Raw genomic sequence first — 13,508 nt, forward strand, 5'->3', positions numbered from 1 at the left:
CATTTATTTTGCACCGAATTATAAGCCAATGCACGCTTTACTTGTTATAATTGTACTGATTTTTGCCGTAACCTTTGTTATTACTAGTCATATAACCTCGTGGGCCCGCAACTGGTCACCTATCACGCGTCTTATATTCTAAAGGGCCCCTGAAGAGTGCCCCTATAGTGCCCAAAGATGCCAAAATATGACTTGGGCAATTCGTCAATGCAGCTTGACAAATTTATGGAAAAATTGACGAAGTATGCACTCACTTGCCAAAATTGTAACAGCGTTCTGAATGACTGACAAAAAATTCTCGACGCAATGGTTCGATGGAATATGTCATCACCAGGAGGACTAGGCCCTACAGGAAATGAATTGATTGATTTTGCAGCGAATTAGACGTCATTGCGCGCCTTTATATACATGTTTTAATGCTATTGATTTTGACATACCTTTGTTATATTGCTAGCCATATTTTATACCTTAACCATGCTGGTAAGCTAGTCCATATTCAACTTGCAGCTCATACATTTTTATAAGAATTTAAAAATTTATCATATGAAACACAGTTTGTAGTTACAGTTTTTTTGGGCCAGTGTATGTGCCCACCTATTGGTAATTGGAGATATTAAATACCATCGACAAAGTCTAACCTCAATTTGTATGCACAAGTCAGAAATGCTGGCTTACTGCTGGTAGTCAGCTTGCTCATGTTTTTGATACTGTCAGTTTTAAGAAATTTTGAACTCCTGTTAAGTTTTTCCTTAATATAGAAAAGGACGTTTCATAAATTCAGCTAGTCCATATTCCGACTTTCAACTTATACATTTATATAGGAATTCTAAAATTCATCATAAGAAGCAAGTTTTCAGTTACTGATGGTTTGTTTGGGCCAGCGTATGTGCCCACCTTATGTCAGAAATGCTAGTTACCGCTGGCACTCAGCGTCGCTCATGTTTTTGATGCAGTTAGATTTAAGATTGTGAGATCGAGATTGTTCTAGGTCGATATTTTTTGTTCGTTGACCTAGTTTTGCCGTCTGGACGCCTGTTAAGTTTTTCCTATACTTTTACAGTGCATCAAGTACCTTGTCTTTCATATACTAAAAGATGTTTCATAAATTGATAGTGTCACATAATCGATGTAGTAATAGGATATGTGACTGAAATATATATCACAAGTAAGTGTGAAATAAAAGTTAAAGATAAACGAATTTGTGATGTCGTCGTGTGAAACCTGCAGGCATTGTCTTTTTAAACGTATCAGCAGCAAGAGGTTTCTGATTTATTGCAGAACAAGCACTCAAAACAGATACATGTCCGTGAGCACAGAACTGTCATAATAAGACATATCGTTTGTCCATCCCCCATCAGGGATTCGCTAGACTCAGCCCAGGGTTGTCATATAGCGGAATGACGACGGAATTAAAAAGAAAAACACGGAATTTCTTCACTTTCACTATTAACAGTTACCGGGCACCGGACCAATCGATGCACGAATTAGCTACGAATCGCACTACTGTATTAGCACGCAATTTTATCTGACATTTTTCTATGATACCATTCAGTTACCAGCCGCAGCAGCAGTCAGAATGTAGTCGGACAAAGAGATTGGCAACAGGGCAAACATCGGTTATCGAAGTAAAATGACTTTTTGTAATCTTAGCAGATTTGAGCACGGTCGCTCTAGGTTGGGCCGTAGTTTCAGATGGCTGCAAACGTGAAATGTGCTACTACTAAACTATGTACCGCGGTTCCTTAAAAATTATTTTGATAGAAATCGCCATCTAGTACAGATATTACGTTTTTTTGACCCAAGGAATCAACACGGAGAAGCAACTAAGTAACAGCTTTCTAAAATAAAGCAGTAACAGCTTTCTTAAAGAAAACAGCTTTCTTAAAAAAAGATAAACTTTATATATAATCTTTAATATCATTCAACTTTTATTAACTCTTCTAGATACACCACACTCGCATTAATTAGAATTTAGATGCACGAGACGCATTAAAAATCCAAAGCCAAAATATGCATAATGTGTATCTGTTTTCGTCTGGCATCATTCCTTTTGGGATATTTCTCATATTACAATGCAGTATTTATTTAAATTAGTTTAAGGTTTATTAATGGTAATATACACCTCGTAGATGCGGTCTCAATGTTGATAGATTAATTGCCTACGTAGGTTCTCCATTTTCTCGTTTGGAAGTAGGCCTATCGTTAATTTGTTGAGTAATAGATTATCACATAGGGCTACCAGGTACCGGTAATGTAAACATACGTCCAGTGCCTTGTCCAACAAGGGGTATCCTGTGCAAAAACACAGTAACTACGGATAGTAAAAATGAAAAAAATTCTGAGTTTTTGGAAAATTCCACGATATGACAACACCGGACTCAGCCACAGTAAAAAAGGCTGCAACTCTAGACTGGGTGTGCAGGTTTGCCGCAACAATTGGATAACAATGACAACATCTCATCTGCGCATGTAGCTACACACTTGGGCTTGTGTGGCTGGTTCTAGATACCATCAGGTTCAAATTCCTGGCTAGGGTAGGGTGCATTCGTCTGGAGCAATTGTTCACTACCTGGTAATTAAAGGAGCCCTCTAATGTCTCTTTATGGTGCCACAAAGATAAAAAGACAGCAAAAGCAGGAATTGGAAATGAGGAGTCATCGTGGACAAATATAAGAACACAGATGCTCAGCAGTGCAGATCAGCAATCATCAAAATAGCAAACACAGGGCAGTGAAAAGCATGTATCTACTCGAGCTATCAACAGAGGTAGCCGATGCCAGAGGATGGTCGATTGGACACGGCTGGTGCCAGCAGTGACACAGAAGACTGCTGCTAAATAAAGAGTCAAGATGCAGCTTGAATTGGGCAGCTGTGATGGAGATTAGTCTCAAGTTAATAGGGAAGGATCTTAAGGCACCCATTCCCCTGAAACCACAGTCTGAAATAAGTTCATTTCATTGAGCTGTTATAATACATATACATATACTTATATGACAAACAGACGTATTTGAGCAAAAAAATCATAAGAGTGCATAGTTGTGTTGTGTATCCCTCAGAAAAATTTAAAGGAACATGGAATCCTGCTATAAACATTTCAGGAACTAGCACCAAACAAAAAGAAATCATATTTACATCGCTTACTCCTTTGTCAACGTTACAACAGCAACTGAGAAACAACTGATTATAGACCTGCTTTTCCAGTAGCCAAGTTTGACTAGCTGAATATGATCCTCCACAAGTTGCTCTAGTCGGTCACGATTATAAATGTAGTTGGACACTAAGCGATTGACAGAAGACAAAATGTTGCCAAAAAGGCCGAGGAGCAGTATAAAAGCCCAATCAAAGTCAAAGATGGCAGTACCCATGAAGCAATAGTGCAGTGGAGAGCTCCAACGGTTGAAACTGGAATTCTCCTATTTTCTCTGTCAGTTATCCGATTTGAACCCTCCTTTTTGTCAGATGTATGTGTTAATGTGTAATATATTCATTTCTGCAGTCAAAAATGTGTTTTAGGGCCTCCTCTACGAGACATTAAGCTTTTTAGTTGGTATTTCCTTCAAAATTTGAATCTTTGAATGACATAGAGGGAGGAGTTATCCAGTGAATTAGTGTAGCTCACAGAGCACAGTAACAGTAATTTGATACCTATAGTCATCAGTATACATAAACAAAACATAGCCTCATTCATAGTACCAAAATTTGGCAACATCAAAACTTTTTCTTTGGTCAATGGATCAGTCTGAATTTCGTACACTTGTTTAGCTATCTACCATCAATGTTGTGTCCAAATTTCATCGAAATCGGATAAAAATTAATGATTTTCAAAAAATTTGAAATGTCTCTAAAATCTTTAATCTTGGCCCTATCTCTACAAAAAAAGATCGCTTGCATCAGATTTTCATTCCCACTATGACTAGATTATTTAAAATTAGTTTAGAACTTGTTATGAAAACTTTTATGAATTTGTCAAATTTAACTGTGTGTGACCTGCTTTCTGTTGTGAGCCAACCTCGCTCACTCTAAACATTATAAACAAGATACTGTAAAAGTGGGACGGCCCATCTCAAGTGTTTGCCACCCGGTTAACTAGCATCCATACTCCTCGGCCTTTAAAATCGCTGAGAACCTAGCATTTAAGCTAGGCTTGTTGTTGCTCTTCTAACAATCATCGTGATGCCTGCATCGGTAGAACTTAGAAGGTAAAATTACTTCTTTAAGTTTTCAGAGAAGCCAATCCAGGTATTAACCTTTAACTTGCCGCAGGCGACTGTATGTAGTCGACACACTGGGGAACTGCCGTAGGCGACAGCCCGACCTATCTCGCATTCAATGTTTGTTTTTATGTCACAAGCCCCTCGCAGCACATTGAGACATAGTTCTCAATGCACGGCACTGCCGATACTCGAGAATCCGAACCCGGAATTATTTTGATATTTTGAAGAATTTTGACCTCAAAAACAGCCCGTAAATTCGATATTTTGGGATTTTAATGAAGATTCAAACATTTAGACTGTAATAAGATGCATAATAAAGGTTTTAACAATGGCTCTAGTAATCTACAGAGTCTTTATTTATGAATATCGACGATGTAACACGAAATTGTTAGTATTCTGACTTTCTAGGGGGTCATTTTGCGCTCGACCCCCAAAAATGACCCCACCCACAGGACCCCCTCTTTCAAAAATCGGAAGTTAAATTTTTCAGCACTATCCCATGGCTATGACTATAAACTACAAGTTTGTGAAGTTTCAATGCCCTATATACAATAGTTTGGAAATTATGAGGATTTGATGAGTAAATTTCATTAACACGCAAATCACATGGCACACACAGGACTTAACATTAAGGCTGCCGACAGGTTGAGGGTTAAAGCAGAAAATTTGCCTAAACGTGTGGGTTTCGTTGATACAAAGGTAGTTACCATTAATAAATATGTTGCTGAAAATCATTATGCATAGGTACAGGGGGTGGGTTAAAAATCAGCTATTCTTTGCGTATGTATGAAATTGAGCGATCCCTTTCTATTTTTTGTCATTCCACCTGATGATGGCTGTAGACAACAGCTGAAATGTGGTTTCATTGTAATGTATCTGTTTTTTAATATTTCATTGGGGATTTCTAACTACAATTCCTTTCTCTAATGCTTTATTAACAGTGGAGCACATGAAGTCAAAACATCATTCAATCCAGAATAAATCAAGTGTAATTCATAAAAGAAAACTAGAGGACCAAAGGTCCTGTGCTCTCGAGGTCCATTTCTTGTACATTATATTATATTATGTATAAAAACTGGACCTTGGGAGCACAATTCATAAAAACATATTACATTGCCCATTTTACTACTCTTTTAATTATGTAAATCTGTTCACTTTAACAAATTCCCTGGGCACTACGAAGCCTCAGACAGTGATAGGCAATAACAAATACGCCAGATCGATTTGTTTTACCTAAAATCCTAGAGTGATATATGGCCTAATAAGAGTCGGTGACAGTTCAAAAAGATCGACAGATACAACGCCCTTCCCGAGACTTTTCATGTACATCCAATGTATAGCAATGACCAATGTATATCATTTTAAAATAATTTTCAATAATTACTGGACCGATAATAACTTAAATGAAAATCTTTGATGAAGTTTATTTCATTCAAAAAACTTATTTTTCAATATGAGCATATGCTGTCACTACCGCGTGCAGTGTGAGACAATAGTGATCTGCCAGCGTGTGCTTGCCTCGCAGCGAATTTATTCAAGAGATCTGCGCATGCGCAACAATGAAAACTACGGCTGTAGGATGATCTCAATTTTGATTGTCGATAGAAAATGGCAGCCTTTTAAAGTAGTAGTTACTGTATCTACTGAGTCCAGAGCGTAAGGGTATAGGTTTACAGGGTACAAAGGGTCAGGCTAGGATTATAGTAGGCTTTAGGATTAGGGTTTTATTGGGAAAGCAATAGGTGAATGTAGATGTAATAAATAAATATATAGTAAAAAGTTGCTTAGCCTCCACTTGAACTTGCGTGCATGTTCAAATCCCATTTTTGAAATATCAACTTCAAATTTTCTAAGACGACTTAACATACTGAACAAGAGGCCCACGGGCCTTATACCTTCATGACGCAGTGGAAGTAGAATCATTCAGTATTCAAAGTTTTTAAGAAAGATTTACATTGTAACGATGTAACAAGTTTTAAAATAGTTAAGATGGTATAGGCTATGTGGCGATAATGTTCATTTTCTGTTAATATATCCTTACATGAAAAGACAAGCCCATTTTACCTGCTTTAAAGATCACACCACATGAAAAAATTCATCAAGAATTGGTGGAGGCATCGTGCTGAAAAGAAATCTAAGATGGATGGCAACCCTGGTGACCATACTTGAACCCAATTTTCAATAAGCGGTAGATATTTCACCTACCAAAATTCTTACACCTAGTATCATGAAAACGCATCAAGAATTGCAGGCCGTTCTGTGCTAGAAATACAAGATGGCTGACCTGGCAGCCATATTTGAAAGCCGATGACCTCAATACACAAAAGGCATGGACAGCTTACCTACTCTGATCCTTACACCAAATCTTGTGGAAATCAATCAAGAATTGCGGGCTGCATCGTGAAAAAAGAAATTCAAGATGGCCACCCCAATGGCAGCCATATTTGATCACCAATGACATTTTTTTACAATAGGGGTGGACATCTCGCCAGACCCAATCTTCAAGCTAATCTTCAAAAAGATTCATCGCAAATTACAGGCGAATTCAATTCAATTCCAGAGGGCCTAGCTAATCAGGCCTATGGCAATAGGAGTCAATTAAGATTAGACTTTTTGAAAAACCAGCACACAAGCCAAATCACATGTAATTAAAAAATTCCGTGCTTCTTAGTTTGATATCTCTGTTTTCATAAAACGTCTTCGACAGCTGATACAACCGCACCCGCATCTGTCAATCATTTTAATTGATTCATATACTAAAATGCTCACCATGAAAAAACTATGCGGTGAATCAATACCGAATTTTTCAGTAGAATGTCAGATACTAGGTACCTTTCTTTAAGGTTTATTTGTTGTAACAATCAGTTATATAATACTTTATTCATAACTTTGAAGTGGCGTGCCGGCAGCAAACGCTCAAGCAAGGTCAGTCACGTAGGCCAACGATAACACGAAACAGACCACGGTTTGGCCGGTTAAGAGCGTCTCTCCGCATAAATTAGAGGGACTATAATGGACCATTTGTTGACACTAATTAATGGACCCTTTGTTCACACTGACCTTTAATAAACTTCGTATAGATACAATCATGATAATTCCACCCTATAATTCCACTATTAAACGATCGACGCGTAACTTAAACATGGCGCCGCCATTCAATACGCTAGTCACATGATGTATCTCTACACACATCAAATCACACTTGAATTACAAGTGAGAAATGATCGAAATCTAGCAATTTGATTGGGAAAATAGCCGCACTATAATTGAAAAAAGTTGATAACCCCCTCCGACTGTCTAATCATTTGAAAGCTTTGCCTTCAAACGGAACTATTTCCGCCTAATCACAGGTGCACTCTGCCGCTGTGATTCGCCCATTCAACGATAAAAACCTTCCCACGGTCTTACTATTGGCATTTTCTAATAATTTAGGGAAATATTTTTAAAAAGCGAAATTTCACACTCTGCATTAATAAGATTGAAGTATTTATTCGTTTGACAAATCTTCCTCTGAACTTCTGAACTCCCACCAACAAGTTACAAGTGGCGACACGAAAATGACGTCATCGACTCACTACCATCTTATAACCTTCATGACTACTTCATGAAGGTAAAAACTAATACACATAATTATTGTGAGATCTCACTGCTGAAAGATCTGCAATTCTGTTCAAAATCATTTAACTCCTCCTGAAAACTATTACTGCTATAAGTTTTGGATGGATATCCATATATTCTGAGTTTACTGTCACAGAACTAGACGTTTTTTGAAATTATCATTTTGGTTGACCTCAAAAGGCATTGGTAGACCTTCCTAACTTGGGTTTTATCTTCTTAAGGTAATGATGGCCAATTCATTGATCCATTATCAGTTCAGTCAATTACTCTGCTTGCATCATACAGTGAATCCAAATCTAACACTAAATCTAAAGATTGTTGACAATATTGTTATACATGTACAAAGTAATGCAACTCTTTCTCTGAAGCAGAGGTTCTTTTCATTCCATGCCAAACCACGTGGGTTTATTATTGTTATTGTTTACGTCTAGCAAAAGATGTGGTCTGCGCATGCACCGGTCTCTTGTGAAAAATAAATTTGCTGCCTCGCGTATGCTGACATGGAGTGTTGTCGACTGTTGCTTCGCAATATGTCTGCAGTTAATGAATCAACACACGCCACACTGCCATACAACTCATAATTTCAGTCTAAACTTTAACAAGAGCCCCAAGGGGCACAATGGCCAGCCTGTCAGATTTGCTTTTTATAAATGATGTAATCTGTGGGTTATATTTATCAATATACACTCCCTGCTCAATATCATTTACATAGTAAAATCGTGTGTTAACACAGACAGCAGGAACGAATGTAATATAGAAATACTAAGTTATTGTATTGTGCAACGCCCCCTGGTGGCCATAAAAAAAACCAATGAGCTTGAAACTCACCTCGATCATAGAACATGTCATGAGCTACAACTTTCCAATTGATTATAGTAGCAAAATATGCTTAAGTATCAATTATGATGTGGAAAAACTTTTTTTCCACCTACGAATGAGTACTGATGACCCCAAGATGGCCGCCAAGTGCGTCATAATTGCCTGGTCAAAAATACCCTCTCGGATATAAAAGATCCCTTTCCAAAGAATACCCATTACAAAGTGCAATGAAACATGGCGCACCATTAGAAAGCTACAGTACTCAGAATTCAGGCCAAAATTGACATTTTTGGGAACAAAAAAGGTCACAGTACGGCCATCTTGAGTCCGATCAACTCAATTTTTCACATGCCGATGGGCCCTCGGGGGATACAAATATATACGAATGATCAAGGTTATTGATAAAAGTGTCTTCAAAATTTCCCTCGAAAACTTCAAAAATGTGTAAAAGTGCTGATTTTGGCGAACAACAATGGCTGCCAGTCGGCCATCTTGAATCTGACAGGGCCAGTTTTTGGCCTGAAGATGTGTCTAGGGTAGATACACGTATAAAACAAATATCAAGACATTACCTTGAAGCGTCTTCAAAACTTTGGAACTCTCACGAACTATCTAGATGGTTATCTCTCGACCTCAATAGCTTCAAGACCCATCTCAAAACAACTTTGTTCCATGCAGCATACCATTAACTCTCGGAAAGCGAATTGTATTTAATATTTTTTGGCAGAATAAAATTTGATTGAATTTGCAATTCGGGCACATGGCTAATTAGCATATCAAGGTCATACACCCGATTTGGTAAAACCTTTTTTTCGCGAACCTTGCGCAATTGTCAAGGATGAATTTTCTGTAGAGCAAATAAAAATTCCTCCCAAACACCAAATCAACTAAAGATTTCATAGAAATCGATCTTGAAATACAATTTTAAACCTTAAAATAAAACCCGGAAGTAAAACAGTAGACGATACCGCGGATTCACGTGAACACCTGATTTCTGTAAACGAAATGTTGGTTGTGACAAAATTGTTCAGACGGTTTTAGGTGGTAATAAGTACGGAAACGTAACGACCATGGTCGACTTATTCGATGAAATCAGGCCTATGTGATATCCAAATTTTGACTTTTTTATTCTCCAGACCTCCCTGATATAGAAATAAAAAATTTTGGTGGTACGAAAGTGCAATCACAGCGCCGACGGGGACAGAGCCGTGTCAGAGATCGGCGGAGTGAAAATTGAGGTGGACGAACTCGAAGAAGTAGGCTATTGCGCTACTTGAATCAGGAAAACTCCTGGCGCGGCCCCGACGCTTTTCGTTGATTAAGTAATACAAATATCATGCAATGGGTTTTCACAATCTACCGCTGGTATTTACCGGATTTCAATATCACTCCAAAATTCAAAGAAACCTCGAAATATCGAACCGGAACACATCCGGTACTGTAGATATCCGCGGCTGCCCAACCGGGAAACTTATTTGTTTCAATAGATATTGATAGGATCCATCATCTTCACCCGTCAAGGGATTCGAACCCACAAAGCTAAAGCCATGCCAGAATCGGGTCGGGCCAATCACAGCGCTTGTAACAAACCACATTAGGCTTCTGTGGAATTTCCCAGTAAATGGGCCAATCAGCGAACACGTAGCGCACGCGGAAGTATTGTCGCGTGTTGATACATGACGTCATGCGCAAAAGCGCCAGTAATGAAATCGCGATAATTCACGTGAACAGCTGCTGATATTTTCAGATAAACCAATCACAGGGAAGACACAACTTCCTGATTGGCTGATAAAAATTGAAATTTTCCCGATTTAACTTTCGTGAAAAATGCAGAAAACATTTTTATGAGACCCTATTTCAAAATTCTGCTCACTACGATTCCGAGAATGGATTACGCTTAAATACGTGATTTGTTCGAATATGCCCTCACTTGGCAAGCAAAAGAGCCTTTTGTGTGGAAACCATGTCATTTAAATTCGCTCCATTTGTATAGTAATAGGCTCAGCCTACGGCTGGCCTAAAAATTAAAGGCTATCAAGGACACTGTGTCAAACTTTTAAAATTAAAGACTTTCACCGACTTTCCCAGCAAAAAACTAGGAATTTAACTACCGATCCTCAGTGCAAGGTCCCTGTTCACACAAAGTGATGTAGTCATCCGCATATCAATAAATTTATCTGCACGAATTATTGATATAATATTATTCAAAAATCTTTTTTATATTGTTGTGATCACTTCTAACACATTCAACCCAATGTGAAAAAATCTGAAATACAAAGTTACCGGAACTATTTTTGCAGTGTATTTAACCCCATTAATCGGATCTTTTGTCAAGGCAAAGACTGTAAATACGGTGTGCTTTCCATTCGCGATAAACATACATGACACGATGCTGACCCACTAGTAAAAATGAAGCGAGTATGCTTTGCAACCCCATAAATCTTCTTTCTTTGCATCTTCAAATCAGTTGATAAAACAGGGGCGGATCTTGGGATGGTTTCGTGGTCCAAACCCTGCCTTCCCATTGAAGTCACCCCTTTTGTCAAAAATGTGTATATTGTATTAACACAGAGCCAACCCCATTTGGGGCCGTTAGTCCATTGTGTTCTCATTTTTAGCCTTTCAATTTTCCTAGATCTGCCCCTGTATATGATATCAGTAATAAGTTTGAGATGAGATAACAGTATGAATCCTTTTAAGCTGAGTGTTTTTATGAAAAAAGCTTAAACGATCGATTCCCAAAAACTGACTGCTTGTAGGGTTTACTGAGGGAAGAGTTTATGGATATTCAGGTAATTTCCAGGCTGGACGTTTTTACAATACAGGACCATGGGTCTAGTAGGATCAACCAAGTACATTTTACTTTTGAGCTTAAAAATCAATTTGTTCTGGGATTTGCAATAAGGTATTAAGATGAAACCTTAGTGCACAACACTATTCTATTAAGCAGGTTCAACAAAGATAATATACATCATAATGGGTTCCCCTGGCTCACTAGCACCCGACAGAACAATCAATACTATGTTCTATATACATTGAACTTGGATGCTGAAGGGGTCTCCCAGTGATGTCTTAATCAAGAAACAACGTCAAACATTGAAAGATAAGCATTGAAATTTTGCTCATGTTCTCCCAGTGCTTTTGAATGACTAAGGCGCTTTTTTTAATTACTTGGATTTCTCGACTTAGGGAGGAAATCTTTGGTGGGGTAAAGGGAAAAAATCCAAAAAAAACTTCAAAGGCAGAATTCAAAGGAATCCACACAAAAATTTAGAAATGACATTTTTCAGTCAAGAATCTAAGATTCCAAAGTAATTGAGCTGTTTTATGAATTGCTTGGATTTCAGATCGATCGCCGGGAATCCAGTCATGTAGGAATTCCAGTTTCATCTCAAGTATATAGGATAGCTAACGGCTCTCGATTAATCAATCTACATCTACAGAGATGTATCGCAACTCTCTTTCAGACTATTACGGACTGGAACTTACGCCATTTCACTAGACAGTTTATAAATCGACAAAGAATAGAATTAAATTGACACACTGATGAGATTTCAAGCTTCACATGTATTTTAGTTGCGTAAAGTCTTTAAATAACAAATTTAATTGTCGCGGGCTTTACCGTTGAGGGCTCGAGTCCTGACACAGTCAGCTTAACCGAATGAATGCGTTTTTCAATACGTGTGTAAGTTGCTTGCAATTTGGAAATTTTTTTTGCTCTGGGATAGAAAATACTCGCGGGGAACGCATAAGAAAATGAGATGAAAGATTTTTATTTTTAATTTCTCTTACATCCGTTTTTTGTTAGGGCGGGTAGCGGACATAAAATTGAAAAAAAAAAATTATTTTTTTTTATTCAAGAAAAACAGGAATTTCCAGCGGCGGATCCGAAATCCAAGTAATTAGAAAAGACGCGCCTAAGAGCTGATGGCCGACTCCAACACCTATTTCACTCCTAATGACAAAATATCAGCTATGTGGTTACAATTCGTGCCACCAAGAGCTAACTCTCAGAACCATTCTATCAACATAGTTGATTGAGAGTATGCACCATAATATCACAAGTAGGGCATTGGTGATAACAATCACATTTGAGCATTTGATATACATACCTACAAACCAAAGTTGTTGGATGATGAATGTTTTTGCAATGTACACAACTACACAACTTAAATATTTTTGTTTATCAAGGATCCCAACTGTAGTTTCCCAAAAAATTGGAAATCAATCTGGTCTCATTCTGTCCTCGCGAATGCCGTAGGCGCGAAGCCACGCTTCACAGCGAAAGGTGCGAAGCCTTTACAGGGGGTTTGGGTGTCCTCCCCCAAGGAAAATTTTTGAAATTTGAGGCAATTGCGAAATTCTCGGGGCCAGAATCTAGCAAAAACTAATATCAGTTTGATGTGGAAGCCATGTTTGATTTATAGAAAATGTATCGAAGACTCTGATTGGTGGTTGAAATCTTCAAACAAACAATTGAAAGCGGGTTCGAATCCTTAAAGCAGCAGATATTTTTCTTGGTAGAAAGATTTCTCAATAGTTATAATTAATTTTATTCGAAATTAGAAAAATACATTTGCGGGCAGTCGACATTTTGGATCCATTGGTATTGATTTATTGAATAGTTTTGATTGACGATATGTATGCATCACGCGCGTGATACAGTCTGATCATTACTGCTGTGCGCTGATCAAGACCTGCAGGCTGCTCGTTTCACTCTGCGGAGTACTCCAAACAGTGCCATCTAGCGGAATTCTCGCTGCCCCACCAAATTTTGTGGAGTAGCAGAGTAGCGTCTGAAAGAGTCACGTGACCTGTTCTAGTGTATTTCTTTGCTCCGCACAGTGTTCGGAGTAC

Source organism: Tubulanus polymorphus, chromosome 3 (genome assembly GCF_964204645.1).
Source record: "Tubulanus polymorphus chromosome 3, tnTubPoly1.2, whole genome shotgun sequence".
Classification (NCBI taxonomy): Eukaryota; Metazoa; Nemertea; class Palaeonemertea; order Tubulaniformes; family Tubulanidae; genus Tubulanus; species Tubulanus polymorphus.